Genomic DNA, 22,328 nt, shown 5'->3' with positions numbered 1-22,328 from the left:
CATGTGATTTGTGCACTTTATTTTCAATAGCTGAATTCAACAACTGGAATTGAAGTCTATTAAAGAAGGGGTTTGGTAGAGTTTTACTAAGGATATATTGAGTATTGCTAAGGATAACCCACTGCTGGCAGAGTTATTAAAGAAGCCTGTCTCCAATTAGGCAGGGTATATTGAGTATTGCTAAGTATAACCCACTGCTGGTAGAGTTTTACTTGGAAAATGCAAGAGTAAGGACTGGGAATGGGGAAAGAACAAAATTTTGGTCGGATAAGTGGTGCAATAATAGATTGCTCAGTGAGGAATTTCCAAGATTGTTCCAGTTATCAGAGGACAAGGAGGATTCTGTCATGCAGTATAGGAGAGTCTGGTCTGCATTAGTGAGCTGGTGGGATGTGTGTTGGGTAGTCCCTAGTTCTATTGAAGCCTTGCTACAATGGTGGGATGGGGTGAAGCTCAATGTTAAAACCTATCACCTACTTCACCCACTTAAACCTATTCCACTAAACCTAACCCACTACACCACTACCACCTCACCTACTCCACTAAACCTAACCCACTACACCACTACCACCTCCACTTCACCTACTCCTTACCTACTACACACTCACCCTCTTCTATATATAGGAATCATGAATCCTTGTAATAGATATATCAATACATCAATCAATAATACAATTCTCTATTTTTCTTTATACATTAAATTTCTACATGGTATCAGAGCAAGGTTAACAACCTAGTCATTCTGTTTCACCGGCGGGCGGCAGTCGCGCCTTGGCCGCCCGCCGGACCTCTACACATACCTTCACTCCGCTGCATCTTCCCACAAGATCCTCTGTGTGCTCAGATCTTTGTATGCAACACCATGGTCGATCGTCCGTATCTTCTAAAAAATTGCCTTGTTCGGGTGAACATCATCAAAAACATGGGCTTGACCACCATAAAATATAGTCATCTGGCGACTGGACGATATTGATCCATGTTGACTAGGTCTCGGAGTCAAAGATTCTGGCTCGGAATTATGAGTTCCGGACTTCTGCTTACTACCAGGCAGCAGCACCCCAGATGGGTTTCTATCAGAGACTCCACTGCTAGCATTAATGGAGTTCAAAATTCCAGACCCTTTAATTCCAGTGCGAGACCCTTCATCAGCAGCTGTTTGAGATATAGCCGAAGGACCTAAATTGGCATCCTTGAATCTGTTTGAAGGTACTTGACCCCCAAAAGTAGCAACTTGGCCCACCCGTGGAGGATACTGCATCGAAGGGCCCACGTTCAAGGGAATAGCTCGCTCCCATTTGGACCCACTGGCATCGGTCCTACTGCGAGTAGGTGGCTGTAATACACGAGAAGTTGGAGTTGGCCTCATCGGATGCATACCAAAGATCATAGCCTCATCATGGGAATGCCTAGGCCTCTCTCCCCCTGCATTTCGAAGTATCTTCATCAAATGCAAGCCATCGAGGGATTCTGGTCCCGCTTGTGGAAACCCATCTCTGGATTACCCCGTGAAAGCTGAATCTGAATTACTTCGCTTATTTCCAGCGAATCGGTTACTCATCTCAGTCCCGGTGAGATCACTCCTAGGGCCATAGAATGGAACCCCCCTCAAAATGATTTGCAACCTGTCTATCAGAACCCAGATCAGAAGTGGCGGAGATGGGTCCACGGCCATCGCCAGAAGAACCACCAACAGAGGCGGAGGCCGCCAGCGACACCTCCTACACCCGGCTTCACCGTCGCAGCAGGAGACGAATCGGAGGCACAGCTCCGACCCAGAAAGTCATCAAAAATGGGGGGTTTAACTTCGTCGTTGGTGTTTTTTAGCATTGCTCTCTCTCAGGTTTTGGGCTGCTGAGGGATAGAGCATAATGGGTGTTGATCATGTTGTTGACTGCTATACCCACTGCCCACTGCTATACCCACGTGGGCTGTCCCCATTCTCTCCTCCTCTTTTTTCACTTTTCTTTTCTTTCTTTTTTTTTCCAAAGTTTTTGATCTGCCCAAGACGTCTTTACCACCACTCACTTCTTTTTTTTTTTATGAGGCAAAACATTTTTAATATTTTTCCTCCACCCACTCTCTCTCTCTCATCCTTTTTTTTTTTGAAAACACACTTTCTTCCTCTTCATGTGCTGTTGCCCGCACCCATTATAAAATATATATCTCTTAACCAAAAAAAAAAAAAAAAAAAAAACCAACAAAAAAAAGGTTACCCACGTGATCACCAATGCCCTTTCCTCTCTCTGGTCCCTTTTCTTTATCACACTTCTCTTTATATCTTTTATAAAGCTATATCTTTTTTTCTCTCCACCGCATATGCTTTCTCCCTTAATGTCTTATTATTCTTCTTATTATTATTTTTATTATTCTTACAAAAAAAAAAAAAACGCGCAGAAGACGCAGACGAACTGCACACCAAACTCTTTTTATTCATATCAGGGGATCAACCCCGATCACAATTTTACACCAAAAAAAAAAAAAAAAAAAAAAAAAAAACCACAACAACAACAAAACAGCCACATCCACAGGCAGGATTTTCTTCTCTACTCTGCCGCCGGTCTCTTCTTCTTGCCTCCGTCCTGGGCAGCCCTTGACGGTGCTGCCTCCGTGTTTCCCACTCCACTGGGCACGATCACTACTCCCTGCTCCTTCACTGCAGCATATGGTGGACCTCCAAATCGGAACATCACGGTGGCCTTCCGCTTCAGCTCCTTATTTTCCGCCTTTAGCACACTTATCTCTGCTCGCGCATCCTTATACATGCGTTGGAGCAGAGCCAGCTGGGCGTTTAACTGCTGCACCTCATTTGTCCTACTCTGCAGCCGGTGCGATAGGTTTGTGACCGCCGTCATGGTCTCTACACATGACTTCAAAGTATACTGATTGGCCTCAATATCAGTTTGCACCGCCATTTTTTGCTCCACCGACCGCATCAGAAAGTTCAACGGAGCAAAACCAGAGGGGCTTGGTTGAGGTCCACTGGCCACCGCACCAGTTATCTCTCTTGTTGACTCGTTGAGGTCGGGAAAGAGAGTGAGCAGACCACGGGACGAAGAGGCCATATTCTGGGTAGCTGAACGGGAAGACGAGGCCATGTTATTGGTTGCTGAGTGTTTTAGAGAAGGGTTGGCAACAGAGTGTTACAGAGTATCTTTCTCAGCAAAATGAAGACTTTTTCAGAGGTTTCTCTCAGTTTTTCTATCTCAGCTTCTGCCTCAGCCTCAGCCTCCGTCTTGGTTAAATAGCCGAGGCATCCACGCGTATCGCGCGCCACTCGACGCCAGACGACAAACGGGCGCGCCAGCCAAGGCACTCACGTGCCTCGCCATCATATCTGGCACGCCTTTTTATGGATTGGGCATGCCTTTTGATGGCACGCCTTTTGAAAGATTGGGCACACCTTTTGAGGGTGCGACTTTTTAGGGGTCCGACAAGACTCTGTAAACTGTCCCGACATTGATTCCGGTTAGCTCCTTATGGGTCCGACAGGACTCTGTAAACTGTCCCGACATTGATTCCGGTTAGTTTCTACAAGGGTCCAGCAAGACTCTGTAAACTGTCACAACATTGTCTGCTACAACGGTCCGACATGACCCCATAAACTGTCTTCTATATCGGTCTGACACCGCCATCCTCTACAACGTTATGACACCCCCATACAGTGTCCTCTACAACGTTATGACACCACCATCCAGTGTCTTCACCAATGGTCTGACACGACCATACAGTGTCTCCTATCCTCTTTTGTTTTTATGTATTTTCTTGTTTTGTAACTCTCTCCAAACTCAAGTTGGTTAGTTCCTATCCCCATTGAGTTTGCGGGGGGCTGTTAAAACCTATCACCTACTTCACCCACTTAAACCTACTCCACTAAACCTAACCCACTACACCACTACCACCTCACCTACTCCACTAAACCTAACCCACTACACCACTACCACCTCCACTTCACCTACTCCTTACCTACTACACACTCACCCTTTTCTATATATAGGAATCATGAATCATTGTAATAGATATATCAATACATCAATCAATAATACAATTCTCTATTTTTCTTTATACATTAAATTTCTACACTCAAGATGAAGGAGAGGAAAATTTAGAATATGGTGCCACTAGTGATGCTGTGGTCAGTTTGGAAGTTGAGGAATGACATGGTGTTCAATGGGGGCCATCCCAATTTATAAATAATAATAAAATTTAAAAGAAAATCAATCAATCTTATAATCTTAAAAATAAAAACACAAACTGATAGGAACATTAAAAAAAGAAAAAAGAAAAAAGAAAAAAGTAGAAGATGAGCAATTATGAGAAGAGAAATACATTAAATAAATGTACAAACAGCTATCTTAAAAATGCATGCTTGATACACCTCAACAATTTACAATATGACACATGTTGAAATAAATTTAGATTTAACAAAAATATACCAACAGAATAGCATGGAAGTGACAAAAAAATATTATCTTAAGAAAAGAAACTTGATCATGCTAATAATAGCACTGATGAAAAAAAAAAAAAAACCACACAATTAAAAAAGACCTATGAAACAATTTCCTCGCATGATGTTCAGAGTGAGCTATATAAGCAGCCAATCTGAATTAACTCTTTGAGTTGAACCATACCAATTTAGTTGTTCACCCTTTGTTTCCCCCTATGGTTATTTATTTTATTCTATGCAAAGCACAAACATTTAGAAAGATAAAACAAATCAGATGTGTGAGCTAAAGAATAAAAATAATCTGGAACAACATAACCAGCATTGTGAAAATGAAACAATATATAAAAGCTTTTAGCACATACTACTCACAATCAGCCAAAGAAGAAATCCAACATTGGAGAATATAATATCTTAAGAATAAGAATAATTTAGAGGCAACAAATGAATTGGTATGAATAAATGTCTGCAAGAACTGAAAATTTTAGTACCCAACCTGACAGTCCATTCTGTCAGTAAACCCACCATGTCCAGGAATATACTATCACCAAAATCCTGCAATAATTGAGGAAGAAAGCCAATGAACACTTACTATGGATCTCATTTGGATGCTGATACAAATTTATAAATTTGAGCAAAGAAATAGTGAACAAGATGCACCTTAATTTGAAAAGCTCTCTTCAAGCCACTTGCAAAAAATAACTGCTATGGTGATGTAATTGATGCAAATAAACCCAGGCACAAAGCATACCATTGAACAGGCAAAAGTGCTGATATTTCTTTCCAATGAAACTGTGGAATTCAATGAAACAAGACATCATAATAACTTCAAAAAATTTATGATAAATCAAAGATAAAATAATTTAAAACATTTATAAGAAAAATTCAAAAAAACATCACAATTAAGTAGGGGTGAAATCGGTTTGGTTCGGTTCGGTCGGTTTTTTCACTATTTTTGCACCGAACCGAACCGAACCGAACACTTAAAAACTTAAAACACCGACCGAAAATCGTTCGGTTCGGTCGGTTTTGTCGGTCCTTCCGGTTATTCTTTCACCCCTACAATTAAGGGAAATGTAGAATCCAAGGAATGATATTCATCAAAAGCTAGTGGACCTACACTCAGTTATGACTACCTATTTTCAACTTGCATTAAGATTCAATACAGATGGAATCATGGATATGAATCTTTTATTTCCTTGGGCAACACAAGCATTCAGGTTCCTATTGAAAACAATCTTAAACTTGCATTATTAATTTACAGCCAGTGTGTAATGAAAATTTTAGAACACTGATATCACATATTCTATTTCTCACAAAATAGCGTACATCCATGAACAAAAAAATCAAATCAAATCAAGGTTTACTAAGAAAAGTAAGAACTTCAATGGTAGAAAAGAAAAGATAGTAGAAAATTGAGGAAATGGTCAGTGAGATGCCCTAAAAGCTAAAGTTCTTTCTTAAATAAGAACGAGAATATGCGGGATTTACACCAAGAGGCTTACATAAGGAAAAAATTAATATTTGCATTAATCTTAATTCACATATATACAGGATTGTACAGTAAAAATTTCAAAACACATAAATTAGCTTAGATAGGAAAGAGAGAAAATTTTAAAATACTCTAAAACCCCCAAAGAAAATCAACGAATAAGAATGGTACCAATGCATGTTGAAGAAATTATGAAATCCAAATCATTTCAGTTGCAAATAGATGCATACACATGCATATATAGATATATAAGCAGTAATCTATTATTTAGAAGGGGGATACGATCGTATGACAATAATTAATTTGAATAATAATATGTAAATAAGATAGAAACAAAATTATTAAAGGTTTCACATTTGTGTTTGCTTTTTTACATATATGCACAAAGATTTTTTGATTTATTCTTTTTAAAAAAAAATGGTTGAACCTCACTCATGATTAATATGTACAGGAATATACATATAAAGCACAAAAACATAGTGATAAACCAGCAAAATAAGGAAACCAGCAAGAGCTTGTCTGACAACTGAGAATAGAAAAGATAAACCTAGAGAAAACAAAGCCAAACCCACAAACCCTTATCCGCCGAAAAACGTGCGAATGCAAAAGAAAATAAAAAATGGAAAACCCCAAACTAAAGCAGCCATTCTTACAACACGAAGTCAGATTATGTAAAGAAACTGAACGAAAGTGAATAACAAGACACATTCATAGAGACAAAATAAAGAGAAGCAACTCATCTCCGATAGGTTTCTCACCACCATCATCATCCAGAGAGATAAAGAGACGCTACTGAGAGATAGAGTCCGGATCTTCTGCCGTGTTTCTCTGCGGCCGTCCCTGCGGTGCCTCAAAACGACGTCGTTTTGGGACAAAAATTAAAAAAAAAATGACGCAAAAAACACAGAATCAGAAGAGGGAGAGGGGGAAGAAGGAAGCAGGGGGAGAGGAAGAGAGAGGAGAAGACCACAAAGTGGGTTTGAAACACAGCCTCTCTTACACTTCATCATCTGTGTTTTTTTTCTAAACACACAAAGTGGGTTGTAGTTTGGGTTGTTTTGCTACTTCATGCTCCATTATGCCTGTTGTCAGATTTTTCAAATTGCATTTCATACAAGTCCGTCCTAACTTTTCATGTGATAATTTTTGGGTCTTCCTGTACTAGGAGCAAGCAAATCAACTCAGCTTAGATCATGGATGTATTGACAATCTGCCAACCTCTGTTTTAAGGAGGGAACACAAGCGAAGAATAGACATATATATATATATATATATCGAAGAATATACATATATATATATATATATTGATTGAGGCCTTCTTTTGATCTGAATCTCTCAGATCTGGTTCAACATTACAAGTGGTGGAGGCCGGCGGAGGAGAAGATCTGGATGGCGGTGATGCGGCGGAGGTTGCGCCAGAGATCGCCGTAGGGATTGAATCCGATGGTGGTGCCGTTGTAGCCCAGGTGCTTGCTTGAGGTTGAGGCTGCTTTCCCCTCTCTCTCTCCCCCTGCTTTCTTCTTCCCCCTCTCCCTCTTCTGATTCTGTGTTTTTGCGTCATTTTTTTTTTGAATTTTTGCCCCAAAACGACGTCGTTTTGGGGCGCCGCAGGGACGGCCGCAGAGAAACACGGCAGAGGATCCGGACTCCTGAGAGATATAGAGAGACAAGATTCGGTGATTGTTCGATTCGATTGTTGAACCGCGAGAGAAGATTTTGCAAGCCATGTCAGAGAGGAACAGGGGTCACTGCTGTGCGTGGAGCACAGCAGTGACTGTGGTGCATCCATTTAGGGTGTATTATGGCCTTATTTTTATGATCTAAACCGTTCATTTTGTAGGGTTTGTTGAGTACTTCATGCCTACCAAAAATCATATTAATCGGATATCAACAACTATATGATCGAGCTGCATATTATTTATGTTATTTCTCAAAATAAAACTTATTAGTTATTTTTTTGGTTACCGATCATATAGTTTTTGATATCCGATTAATATGATTTTTGGTAGGCATGAAGTTTTCAACAAACCCTATAAAATGAACGATTTGGATCATAAAAATAAAGCCATAATACACCCTAAATTGAGGCACCACAGTCACTCATCCATTCTCCAAAGCAAAATAAAAAAAATAATACAAGAAAGTGGCTTCCCAAGAAGGTCCTTCCCATTTCCCAAGACAAAAAGAAGATGTGGACGGTTGTCGTTCACACTATGTGAATCAAGTAGTTAAAAAAGGTACTAAAAATATATAATAAAAAAAACAAACAAACACGTTTTTCACTTTGGTAGCAATTTACAAAAGAAAAATACCTTGGAGCCAGTGGGGTGACCCCACCACCACATTGAATTTTGATCGGTTGAAAACTGTTTTTTTTTTTTTTTTTTACCTTACAATCACAGCCCCCCACCTGAAGGGGGGTGCTGGGGTCACCCCTCGCTGGGGTCCCAGCAGGGCTCTTTACCAAATAGTCCACAATGTTAAAGTAGATGAGAGTGTTTCACTGAACAAGCAACAAGGGCAGAAACGACCAAAAAAAAGAGAGCCATATGTACTGTAGCAATGCATACTCCCAGTTATATTGTTGGGCTGCGTTGGTTTGATTTTTTTTTTAGTTTTTTTTTTATTTTTTGAAATGGTGGTTATGTTTAGGAGTGTGTCAAAAACTAGACATTCCACATCAATTTAATCAATTTTATCACTTAATTAGTTTAACCTGAGCTGAATTGATGCGGGATGTCTAGTTTTTTGGAACACCACTACACATAACTACCCTTTCAAAAAAAAAAATTTAAACCAACACAACCCCAAAAAAAAAAAAAAAAAAAAAAAAAGAGAAATTGTCGAGGCATTCGAGCCTCGACAATTCGAGGCCCCTAGCATCACTATGTTTAAAAAATTTGATTAAAAGTAAATATATTATTGTAGTAGTATATATATAATCACACATTAATTAGAATGTGATTAAAAAAAAAGGAAAAGAGAGGAAATGTCAAGGCATTCGAGCCTCGACAATTCAAGGCCCCTAGCATCACCATGTTAAAAAAATCTGATTAAAAGTAAATATATTATTGTAGTAGTGTATATATAATCATACATTAATTATAATTTGTGATTAAAAAAAAGATATAATGATACTTAATTAAAAAGTGACATAAAAAATAAATATAATCACATGTTAATTAGAAGGTGTGATTAAATAAATATATATATATATATATATAATCACACTTAATTGAAAAGTGATATAAAAAATAAATATTATCATACTCAATCAAATCAAGTGTGATTAAATTATCAATCTAATTTTTTTATCACACTTCCAATAAAAGTGAGATATTTTCATTTGTCAAAGTATGATCTTTAACTATTTTTGTAGTAGTGACCCTAAATACAACAATACACAAAAGAAGCCTTTAGTCCCGAGTCATCCCAAGTTATTGCATTGGCGGAGGCATATAATCCACACCTGAAAATGGTTTTCTCACATAGGATGAGCCAAAGATCAGTAAAGATACTACCACACAGTTTATGAATCTTAACAAAGATATAAGGTAAATGCATATGCAATGCTCGTGCCGAAAATATTTTATGTCTCTTTCCAAAACCATGCAATGCCAAGTTATAACAAAATCATGGAATCATTTCCTTTACAATAGGAAATAGGGCAATGAATACAACACTGGGAATCTCTAGGACGTGTCTGCAAGTAGGCTACAAGCACTACCAATTTGTCATTTTTACTGGTATTAACCGAAAGACTCGACACCTAACCGCAAGGGTTTCTGGACTTTCACCAAGGACACACAAGCCAACATAATACCACAATTACACTCCTACCCAGATTCATCAAGGTATTCACCCATTTTTTTCAAATAATATACACTTTCAATGTGTTAAAGATTCGACAATGTTCAATGTAAATGGATGAGAAATTAGTTTTGATTCACCTAATTCTCATGCAATTTCTACAATAATCATAGCTATCCTCCACCAATAGCCTAAAACAGATATCTCTAAACAAATAAATAATTTTCATAAAAATAAACTTTTCGAAAATCTCAAGATGAGAATGATAATGCATATCTAACTCCGCCATCATCATCAACATCAATCCAATTCCACATTTCCAACATCATTTCCATTTATCATTACAAAATCAACATTTGATATTCTTAGGGCAAAATCCCCTTTCTTTTGTAAATCAATTTCAAAGATAGAAATCCATCATTTCATCATAACTCAATAATAAATACATTTCCCCGATTATTTCTAACAACCCATTTGAAAACCCCTCTTTTTTTATTTCAAGCCAAAACCCTAGATTGTTCAAAAATCCCCTTTTTCACAATGTTGTCTTATAAAAGCAAATAGTTAAGTTAAAAATCATAAGAAAGTGCGAATAAATCCCTACCTCATGCTTAGAAGACGAGAGAGAGAGAGAGTGGAGGAACCTCAAAGATGCCGAAAATCAACTTTGTTCCGATTAAGAGAAAGCTCTCTGTATGCTCTTCTTTTTTATCAAAGGAACTAAGGTGTAGAAATCAACGAATTTAGGTGTATTTGTAGAAACCAACTTAGCCGACTAGAGATCTTAAAATCTAGGTTTAAAGGGACAACCGAATTGTGGATGACTTTTTGTGTCATTAAGAAAATTCTCTCCTACCCATTTTTATGATAAGAAGAGTTAAACCTGCAACATTAGTAGGATAAGCTTTCCTTTTAATGATTACTTATGTATTGGACATCCAAGTGGGATATAGTAGAATACTCTTATTAAGAAGTCACCTATATAAATGTGAGCTAGACTGGTTCTATAAGAATTGAGAAGGCTAAATTCTCTAGAGCACTCATGAATTACCAGTTGTTGTTCAAGGCCAAAATAAATACAACTGTGAGAAACAAACTATGTTTGGAGATACTCTGTGTTTAGTCTATTGTCTTGGCTTACACCAACAACTGAACAATTTAAGGCATCACATACACTAATTAGCCAGCAAGTCTAATAGGCTTTCACTAGGGAAAGTTCAAAGCCAAAAGGTACCTATCTCAATCTAATGTATTTTCTTTATGTATTCCACTTTATCTGCATGTTGTTGTATGTTCTTTATCATCAATTGTTTTAGCAAACTTTGAGTAAAATATAGATGGGTCTCGGTCACTATTTTGGTAGGTGTAACAACCCCGACCCATACTTAGCTTACAACGGCCCTGTTTGGTGGAGCTGTGGGAAAGCGCTTATAGCTTATGCCTTAACAACTTATAACTTATAACTATGAACATAAGCTGATTTCTGACTTATAAATTAAGCATCTTCTGCCCCACTCAAAGAATAAGCTGATTTCTGACTTACAAAAAGCTATAAGTTGCATTGTTAAGCTAAACCAAACACATCAAAATAGCTTAAATTAAGCTGAAAGCTGAAATAAGCAGCTTTTAAGCTGCACCAAATAGGCACAACATATGAGTAAGAATGCCTAATAAGTAATTAAGATGAAATTCTGAATTAATTACATGTGCATTGCATTATTTGTGGTTATATCTGTCTGTCGTAGAAATATCTGTTTGTATTTCTAATTTGTTCCGCGAATTGAAGGCCTTGTCGACATCCGATCATGAAATTAACTCGGTTTATGTGTTATTTAGAATTTTATGGTAGGTTTAATTAAAATTCGATTTGGAACAATTAAGGCCTAGTTTGGCATAATACAAAAAAGTAAAAAAGTCACTATTCTATTTAAGTTACATTATCTCATTTAAATCACATCATCTCTCTACCACATCACTTCAAACCTAACCCATATTTCACATTTTTTCGTAAAAAGTCAAAAAGTGCATTTATTTAGATCATCCCAAACAACCCCTAAATTAGAATAATCTAATGTCCATTTGATTAGTTTTAACTAATCACCACTAATCAAGCCTATATAAGGCTCTTATATGTGCTTTAACTCATTTTTTTCTTCATTACATTTTTTAGCCTATACAAACAAACAAAACGTGAGAGAGGGGAAGAAAAGACCAAGAGGGTTTGAGATCAAACTTGAGATTGGAAGGAATTTGCTAGAAAATGACAAGGATTTGGCTTAAAAGCTTAAAGATATAGCCAGCTAGAGCCTAATTCAGGAGTTGGGTAAGGATTTGAGCTTTTATTTGTGAAATTGAGATATAACACATGAATTCAAGAGGAATTAAAACAAGAATTAAGTTTTGAGAGGTGAATTTGAGCCATACCTTGCATACATGCATTTTCATCACATTTTAAGTTTGAATTTCAAACAACCCACACATGCATGTGTCTATCTTGGCTTTATTTTGAGAATTTATCAAGTTTCTTACCATTTTATCTAAAGTGATCATGTTTGGAGCAAGTTTGAGTTCATAGCATTGCATACATGTTATATACATGAAAGTTTCAAACTTGGGTTGAATAATTGACGTACTCTTGGGCCTTGATTTTGCAAAACGGTTTTGAATTCATGATGCTGGACAAGTTTAAACATGTTTTCTCAAGTTTTGGGCCCCAAAGGTTGCATTCTAAGGTTTTGAGCTTGGGAGCAAATCTGGAAATTCTAGAATTTTACTTCTCTGCTCGAGCGATAGAACCTACGCTCGAGCAACCACCCTTTGTTTTGCACTTTCGCTTGAGCGTAAAATGCATGTTCCCAGAAGTTTACAAGTTTTATAGACTGCTCGAGCGACCAGAGTTGCGCTCGAGCGAGAACCTCTGTCTCATGTTAGAGCGACCGTCGAGCGTGCGTTGAGCGGAAAAATCAAGCAACCAGTACTTTTGCAGAGTTTGCAGACCACTCGAGCGAAGGAAGTTACGCTCAAGCGAAGACCAAGTTTGACTAAGTGTTTTGAATCACATTTTGGCATCCTCAGTACATCCTAAGCCTTCTTAACCCCTAATTAAGACATAATAATGAGGATAAGACTTAGAAACACACTAAAGACCAAAAGAGTTAAGTTCAGTGCCTTCTGAATGTTTGTTTCAATATGTATCTGCTATGTGTTGATGTAATTCACGCGCCATAGACTGTCCGAATCACCCACATTCTATGTTTTGCTACCGGAGCCATCTATGAGCCATCTAGATTGTGTACAACACAAGCCTCAACTTATTATTCCTACAATCTGCAAGAGTGTTGTAAGCTTTATTTTCCAAATTTTTTTAATAAAAATTCTTTTATGTATTTATTTGTTTATTTCATATAATTTATTTATTTATTTTTGGAGTATCAACCCAAAACTCAACTAACAATATCAAAAGATGCAATTGAAACAAGAGAGACTTGGACCTTTTCAAGCTAAACACCTTAAAGAGCAGCATCTACAGCCTTCCTAGCTAAATAGTGTGCAACCTTATTACCATCCTAGGAATATGAGAGACCACAACCTTTCGAAACCGGCCACCTATGAAGCATGGGTACTTCAAAAAACATATCGTACCCGTATCAAGTACTCACTGGCGTATGGTACGTCGTATGGTATTTTTGCATACGTACTGGGTACACAAAACATGTATCCAAATTTTTTCTACTTAATTTTTAACGTACTCAAACATACCTACTATATACCCCAAGTCGTACCATACTTTATAGTTGAAACATTATTTTCTTCTACTGCAGAGATAAAACTCATTTCACTACACTTCTTTTTTATTTTTAGTTTTATACATAACATGATTTTAAAATTAAACTATGGTTTGTAAGTTATTTAATATGTTGATATTTAATTTTGATTTATACCTTTATTTTTGGCATTAAATGTTAATTGTAGGTTGGGTCTTAACAAATTAAACTATTTAATTAATTTTTGCATTACTCTAAATTAAAAATAAATATTTTTTATAAGCGTACCAAGCCGTACCCGTACCTTACTTTTTTTTAAATTTTACCATATTGACATACCCGTTTCGTACCAGTACCAATACTCGTACCCATAACCGTGTTTCATAGCCAACCACACACTAATTGCACTTCCTCTAAGATATTGATTGCTTTAACAATGCACAAGGAATCCCCTTGAAGATGGATGTCCCTAATTCACAACTTATGAGCAAACCTCATACAATTTTTTGCTCACACATTTAAATAGAGAGTCGTTAGGTTCCAACACTTTGTAAGAACTGGTTAAGGCCAATTGTTTTGCTTAGAGTTGAATTCAAATTGTAACTGTTATATCTGATGGTATAGATTCAAATTTAATAGCTTAGGCCTCTTTGTTCCCTCCACGCTGGAAAAATAGTGCCACATGGTCAGTGGCAGAGCCAAAAAATTAAATCAGATAGGACATTTATTAATTACAACATTGAAAATTTTTACAAAAATATTTCACTTAAATTTTTATGATTGACTTCAAGAAAGATAAATATATATATATATATGTATATATATTATTTGTAACCAGTATATATCATGGACAATATAAAAAAAAGTCATGGATATAAGTTTTAAAATGATAAAATATTTTTTATACAAAATTTCAATAAAAATTCAATATAATAGTTGTACTATGTCATCTTTGACATATTATATTACCAACCAATAGTAAAGAAACACATAGAGGATGAATCCCACATGTCAAATGTAACTAACAATTCAATAAATTTCATATCTTCATTGAGATTAATTATAATTGCATTTTAATAATGATGGACATCACCATTGTATTGAAATTTTCATAGATAATAATATAACTTATTGTAATATCTTTATTTTCAATAAAAAAAAACAACTGTTATTATTCTCATAATTTTAAAAATGTCATTGATATTTCACTCTAAATAATATTTTATAATTTTTTTATTTAAAATGTTTTCTTTATATTTGCAACAAAAAAAAAAAATTCCAAAACCAAGGGGGCACGTGACCCCCCTGGACTAGGTGTGGCTCCGCCATTGCACATGGTGGCTTCCCATTGACAATGCCAATTTGGGTACAAAAATTCCTCTTGCCGAATGCCTCCTTTGTAACATCTAATTAAGGGAGGCTGTTTAATTAAGTATTGCTTCTTGTCAAAGCCCGTGCTGAAGTTTAATTCTTGATGTAAATGAGAATGCAAAGAGTACTCTTCCATAATGATTGATTGGGATTAGAGTAAGGAGCTGAACGTAGGTAATTTTTCTCTTGGGTCATGCTTTAATTAGAACCTGAATTGGTGACGCATGTGGTTGTTGGACAATTTTCACTGTATTATGAATAAATTATGTTTGTGTACTTAACAACAAACAAAAGAAATAAGAAAATGAGAGTGGTTGTTTGATTACAAAAATCAAACCAAGATATAAAATAAATAAATAAATAACAAATTTTTATTTTGTTACAAAAACAAAATCAAAATCTAAAATAGGAAAATAATAAAACAGAAAGTAAATTAATTACTTACCGAATTAATTTCTTGAACATTTTTTTTTTTTTTTTTTGTGTGATCAAGTCCAATGTTTAACACTGTGTCCTTAAGACAGATTCGTCATTTCCATGGTGCTTTCAGATTGTAGACATCTATCTCCCAGGATAAAATGATCAACTACGAATAATAGCAGCACTACAAATTATTCGCACAACGAACATACTTTGTGTGTATATTCTTTCTCACAAGAAAATAATGCAGCAAAATGTAGAGAGAAAAATCAGATTTTTTTACAGCAAATTGCAGAGATGAAAAACATATTTTTTGGATGAAAATTCAGTGAAAAAACCAAATGAGAGACTGCCTATTTATAGATGGAATGGTGGCCTTTCAATTTGAATTAAACAGGTAGCAAACCTGTTTGAACAGGTACCAGACTTGTTCAATTTAAATGAACAGATACAAACCTGTTCAGTTTGAATTTTGAACAGATATGGGTTTGAACTAAGTTTGTTCGGATAGATAGAAACCTTTACAAAAATTTTGAAGAGGTGCAAACAGATTTGAATTCAAAAATTGAAATTAAATTGGACAGATTTTTCAGAATTAATTTTGAATTCTGGATAGATTTTATTTTACCAAAAAATAAAATTAAATTCAAATGTTTTTGGCCCAAAAAGATAGATATTGGACCAGACAAGCCCAACCCAACCTCACACCACGTAGCCGCACCCAAGCCCAGGCTCAGTTCTAGCCCAGCCCAGCCCACCCGTTCGACCGGACAGACGGCAACGGGAGCGCGCGCGTGTGTGTTTATTTCTAGGTCCAATGGGTCTAGCCTAATTTGCCCATAACCTCTTCCTTTTACAAACTTAGGGTGCCCTTTGAGGCCCTCTCCAAGTTAAAAACTCAAGCCTTATAAACCCATAAAAGTTTTCCCACCAAACCAATGTGGGACAAGCCTTTATTCAAACCTTAAAGAATTTCCACCAAACACTCTATTTCCATGGAACTCACTTTAGCTTCAATTTTCCATTCACCCGATAATGGTTTTGAGCAACCAAATATACTACGTGAATCACAACGTAGCATAGAACGCGTTACCACTTAGACCCGCTAACTTTGGTGCATAAGTCCCACCTAAAAATTAGGCCAAAGTTGAGGAAAAATTCTATTTTTTCCAAAACCATTTCTAACAATCCCCCACATGAATGGAATTTGATGACAACGGAAATGCAACAATATGCAGAATTTGTCGAAAGAGTATAAATCGAAAATATCTTGCATCAAGATAGATAACTTTCGGCCTTGAACCTTCCCTAGTAATAACCTATTGGACTTACTAGCTAACCAATGGACCCGATGCCTTGAATTGTTTCGTCGTTTGTGTAAGCCAAGACAATAGATTTCACACAAAATATCTTCTGACACATCGTGGTTCTCAAGGCTGTGTTCATTTTGGCCTTGAACGCTTCTGGTTGTTCATGAGTGTTTCTAAAGAATTTAGCCTCTTTATTCTCATAGAACTGCCCCAGTTCGACACTCATATAGGTGATTCTTATTGTGACTATCTCTTATACTCGTCTTAATTTTTATGCCTAAATCAAGATATAAGTAATCATTAAAAGAGAAGCTTATCCTTAAACCCTTGCATACAATACATGTTGCAGATATCACTCTCACCATAGGAATGGATAGGGAATTTTAATCCCTTGGTGATTTCTGGTGAGCCACACATAACTTAGTTGTCCCTTTGAACTTAGTTCTTGGGATCTCCAGTCATATAAGTTTACCATTATGATGATTCTGATGTAATAGGCTTTAATCTCATCCCCTTTGATGAACTATACACTTGCTCTTTTGTCAAGCATTTTCTTAACGGATTCGCAATATTCTATTTAGATTTTATATAATCTATTGAGATTATTCCATTTGCGAGCAATTGCCTTACGGTATTATGTCGATGACAAATATGTCATGACTTACCATTATACATATGATTTTGTGCCCTGCCTATTGCAGATTAACTATCACAATGAATGCAAATAACTGGCACATGTTTTGGCCACATTGGAATGTCTTCTAAGAAGTAGCGAAGCCATTCTGCTTCTTCTCCTACTTTGTCTAAAGCAATGAACTCAGATTCCATTGTGGATCATGCGATGTACATTTGTTTCGTGGACTTCTAAGAAACAGTAGCGCCTCCCAGAGTAAAGACATATCCACTAGTGTATTTTGAATCTTTAGTATCCGATATCTAATTGACATCACAATAACCTTTTAGTACTGCAAGATATCGCGTAAAATTCAAACCATGATCACGGGTAAATCTTAGATATCTAAGAACCCGAATAATCGCTTTCCAATGGTCTTCTCCGGGATTACTAGTGTACCTACTCAATTTACTGATAGCATAAGCTATATCAGGACAAGTGTAATTCATTAGTTACATTAGGCTTCCAATGATTTGGGAGTATTTTAGCTAAGACACCGCATCACCTTTATTTTTTGATAAATAAAGACCGATGTCTATAGGTGTTCTTGCTACATTCATATCATCCTTGATATATTTACCAAGAATTTTCTCAATATAATGAGATTGAGATAATGCATATCCATCAAATGTTTTAGTAATTTTCATTCCTAATATTACATCTATGACTCCCATGTCTTTCATATCAAATCTTTTATTCAGCATTTGCTTAGTTGATTTGATTATGTTTTGACTGCTTCCAATGATAAGCATGTCATCCACATAATGACAAACGATGACATAACCTTTGTCAGCGTTTTTAACATGGATTCCCATGTCACATTCGTTTATCTTAAACCCATTAGTAAGCATAGCATGATCAAATTTTTCATGACATTGCTTAAGAGCTTGTTTTAATCTATTAAGAGATTTTACAAGCCGAAAAACTTTCTTTTCTTGCCCCGGCACTACAACCCCTTTCGGGTTACTCTATACATTTAGATCACTATTTAAGAAAATTGCTTTAACATCCATTTGATGTATTTCTAAATTATACAATGCTGCTATGGCAATAAGCATGTAAATGGATGTTATTCTTGTCATAGGGGAATATGTGTCAAAATAGTCTAGACCTTCCTTTTGTCTGTAACCTTTTACCACAAGTCTTGCTTTATACTTGTCTTTTGAACCATCTGCTTTCATTTTTTTCTTGAATATCCATTTATATCCAAGAGGTTTAGAATCGGGTGGAAGATTCACCAATTCCCAAATATGATTTCGCATAATGGATTCAATTTCATTATTAACAGCCTCTTTCCACAAAGGTGCTTCAGGACCTGTCATTGCTTCCTTAACGCTTTGAGGTTTATTTTCTAACAGGTATGTCAGAAAATCTAGACCAAAGAATTTTGATGTTCGTGCTCTCTTACTTCATCTTGGTTCATCATCAGTTAAATCCTGTTGGTCGAAACCATTACTAGTCTCTTGTGTTTGATTGTCATTAGTTACTTGACTTTGTGTATAATCATAAGTTCTCTTCTATGAACTTAATTCATGTCCTCTCTTGTAAGGAAAAACATGTTTAAAAAACATAACATTTCTTGACTCTATAATAGTGTTCACATTTATATCATGTATTTCTGATTTATAAGTCAGAAACCTATATGCACTACTATTCTGAGCATAACCAATAAATACACAATTCACTGTTTTTGGTCATATCTTAGTCTTTTTCGGAACAAGAACTTCTACCTTTGCCAAACACCCCCACACTTTTAAATATTTGTAAGAAGGTAGTCGATCTTTCCACAATTCATAAATAGTGCTATTGGTTTTCTTGTGGGGTATTCTGTTAAAAACATAATTAGCAGACAAAATTGCTTCCCCCCACAAGTTCTGCGGTAAGTTTGAACTTAGTAACATGGCATTCATCATTAGTTAAATCCTGTTGGTCGAAACCATTACTAGTCTCTTGTGTTTGATTGCCATTAGTCACTTGACTTTGTATACAATCATAAATTCTCTTCTGTGAACTTAATTCCTGTCCTCTCTTGTAAGGAAAAACATGTTTAAAAAACATAAAATTTCTTGACTCTATAATAGTGTTCACATTTATATCAGGAATTTTTTATTTATAAGTCAGAAACCTATATGCACTACTATTCTGAGCATAACCAATAAACACACAATCCACTATTTTTGGTTATATCTTAGTCTTTTTCGGAACAAGAACTTCTACCTTTACCAAACACCCCCACACTTTTAAATATTTGTAAGAAGGTAGTCAATCTTTCCACAATTCATAAGGAGTGCTGTTGGTTTTTGTCACGCCCCCAAACCGCCCCTAGTAGTTTGGTGCCGTGATGGCCAGTAATCCGAGATTACCAAAGGCCGACTTTCAAAAATCACACACAATCAGAGTATAAAATAGGGGGCTTACAAGTGCGGAAGCAACATATATATATATACAAAATCTAAATAGTCCATGAGAGCCGTGCTTAAGTCCAATGAAAAGACATACATTTTTACAAAGTCTTACAACTTAGATACAATAAGGAAATGAAATACAAAATACATCTTGACCAAAAGGCTTCTCAAGCCGACATATACAAATTACAAATGGAACATAAGCTAAGAAGCATGATCTTCAAGACGTTACAAAATACTAATCCAAAACACGTCGGCACAGCACTCAAAACACATCGGCAACACACCTAGGCCTCAATGCCTTCTTGCTCATCACCTACATATATATAGAAAGGGTGAGCTTGGATACTCAGTGAATGATATTATAAATAAAAGTTTTTGCATGATTGATATCCGAGATTCTTTTCAAAACAATACATAGCATACTTTACAATCAAGGAGGAAAACAAGTTCATTGCCGGCCTTTCAAATTCCTTGGATGTTAATAACATCTACATAATACGAGTGTGATGACATTTCAAGACAAGAGTGCAGTTGCATTATAGTCCCCTGCAACTAAGGACTTTCAAGACAAGAGTGCAGTTGCATTATAGTCCCCTGCAACTAAGGACTTTCAAGACAAGAGTGCAGTTGCATTATAGTCCCCTGCAACTAAGGACTTTCAAGACATGTCATCAAAACAAGATAGTGTTTGATATTCAAATAGGGATAGGCATCATGCTAAATCAAATACTTTTCATCAAACAAGGCGAAACGAGATTCATCAAAACAAGTATAACATAGCTTTATTAAAAATACCACTCACATAGTTCTTCACACGTCGGGGTCGAGACAAGCCCAAGTCCTACAAACACATGGCAAAGCCTATTGAATGCACCTTCAAACAAGTCTCTTAAGTACACAAATGTTTTCGGAAAACATGCTGGGCACCGACCAGGTCTAGGCCGAGGTTCCACACCTCCTTGCCGAGGTGTGTTCCCGAGGGCCACATGCAAGGAAAAGAGGTAGGGAAACTCTGGGTTTCCCTCTACTGATGAACATAAAGAACATGAGTGTGAAAACATGAAAAATATGAATGTTCAATCACAATCTGTTATCACAAATCTGGGATTTTCATGCTACGAGTTTGAAAACGTGGACCTGGGTACCCATAGTTGAAAATCATGCAAGAACAAACACAAAACATGAGTCTAGGCAAAAAGCTTTCGGATCAAAACGTGACTTTCTTGAAGAACACATGAATGTCATTTTCTCTTTCTAAAACCGAATTTCAAGACGATGCATGGCTTACCAATCATATCCGATCATGCAATGCAATAACATGAACATAAAGAACATCATGAGCAGATCAAGAATCTAACCTTAGAACACGAATCTAACGGTTTGATCCCAAGGAATCAAGCTTGAAGACTTACTTTCTCACTCTAAAACTCCTTCTCCTTCCTAGAGCTTCTCTCTCTAAAAGACAAGGACTTGATACAAAATGATAAGTTCTTTGGCTGGTTTCAGACTTAACCCTCTGCTTGGGACACGTGGCAGCGACTGGTTGGGTTTCCTCAAAAAGGTGGCTGACAGGCCAGACAAAAGCATGGCGAAAGAGTGTTCAACAAGTAAAGCGGTATGGGCTCTCTGGCAAGGCGATGACATCGGCTAACAACAAGACTTCGGCAACTAAGGTGACAATGACCTCGGCTAGGAAGGACAACACTTGACTAAGCTGTGCCACATCTTGGCCTAGATGCGCCACACCTCGGTCTAGGTCATACCACTCCAGGACGAGATCACTTGGGTGCAAGGTAACATCTCTGCTAATGTGTCAAGGCAAGGACGGAGGTCAACAAGGGTTTCCAAGATACTTCTAGACTGAGGATGATCTCGGCTTGGAATGATCTAGGTGCAACGTAACCTAGGCTTGGAATAACGTCGGCTAATCATAACTTAGGCAAGCACATAACACTTAGACAAATCACAAAGGTATCAAATCAAGGCATGGATCTCACTCACTTAAGCAGGACAAGTCACGAACATACACAAGCAAGCTTAGCGAACCATAGTCATACAGATGCTCATGAACATGATTAAGATGAAAAATGTGGGTTCCTACAGTTTTCTTGTGGGGTATTCTGTTAAGAACATAATTAGCAAACAAAATTGCTTCCCCCCACATGTTCTGCGGTAAGCCTGAACTTAGTAACATGGCATTCATCATTTCTTTAAGGGTTTTATTCTTCATTTCAGCAATTCCATTTTACTGTGGAGAATAGGGTGTTGTAGTTTGGTGAATAATGCCATGTTGTACACAAAATTCATTTAAAGGTGCATCATATTCACTACCCCTATCACTTCTAATCATTTTAATGGTTTCACCAAGTCGATTTTCAACTTCAATTTTGTAGAGTTTAAACATTTCCAAGGCTTCATCTTTACTTTTAAGTAAGTATGCATAACAATATCTTGTGCAATCATCAATAAATGTTATGAAATACTTTTTGCCTCCTCTAGTTTGAACAAATTTAAGATCACATACATCAATATGAATTAATTCTAGAGGTTCGATTTTTCTTTCAATAGATTTAAATGGAGCCTTAGTTAGTTTCGCTTCTATACAAATTTCACATTTGTGATTATAATCAATTTCAAAC

At 36.5% G+C, this 22,328-nt stretch overlaps 2 long non-coding RNA genes and 1 pseudogene across 2 annotated transcripts; 1 reads left to right on the top strand and 2 right to left on the bottom strand.

The window, feature by feature from the left end:
- Positions 1-308: 308 nt before the first annotated feature.
- On the top strand, positions 309-4,291 carry LOC145795305 (uncharacterized). The gene is made up of 2 exons (XR_014336034.1): positions 309-458; positions 4,086-4,291. It is a non-coding gene; the product is annotated as an uncharacterized LOC145795305 (long non-coding RNA).
- LOC145794906 (protein TIFY 8-like) lies at positions 696-2,129 on the bottom strand (annotated as a pseudogene).
- Positions 4,292-4,782: 491 nt separating the features above from the next.
- On the bottom strand, positions 4,783-5,342 carry LOC145795304 (uncharacterized). The gene is made up of 2 exons (XR_014336033.1): positions 5,102-5,342; positions 4,783-4,996 (listed from the first exon to the last, which is right to left on the bottom strand). It is a non-coding gene; the product is annotated as an uncharacterized LOC145795304 (long non-coding RNA).
- Between the last annotated feature and the right edge of the window lie 16,986 nt (positions 5,343-22,328).

This window comes from Camellia sinensis, chromosome 7 (assembly GCF_055761805.1).
Source record: "Camellia sinensis isolate YWXY chromosome 7, ASM5576180v1, whole genome shotgun sequence".
Taxonomy (NCBI): domain Eukaryota; kingdom Viridiplantae; phylum Streptophyta; class Magnoliopsida; order Ericales; family Theaceae; genus Camellia; species Camellia sinensis.
The sequence above is the reverse complement of the archived record's forward strand: the minus strand, read 5'-3'. Positions and strand labels throughout refer to the sequence as shown.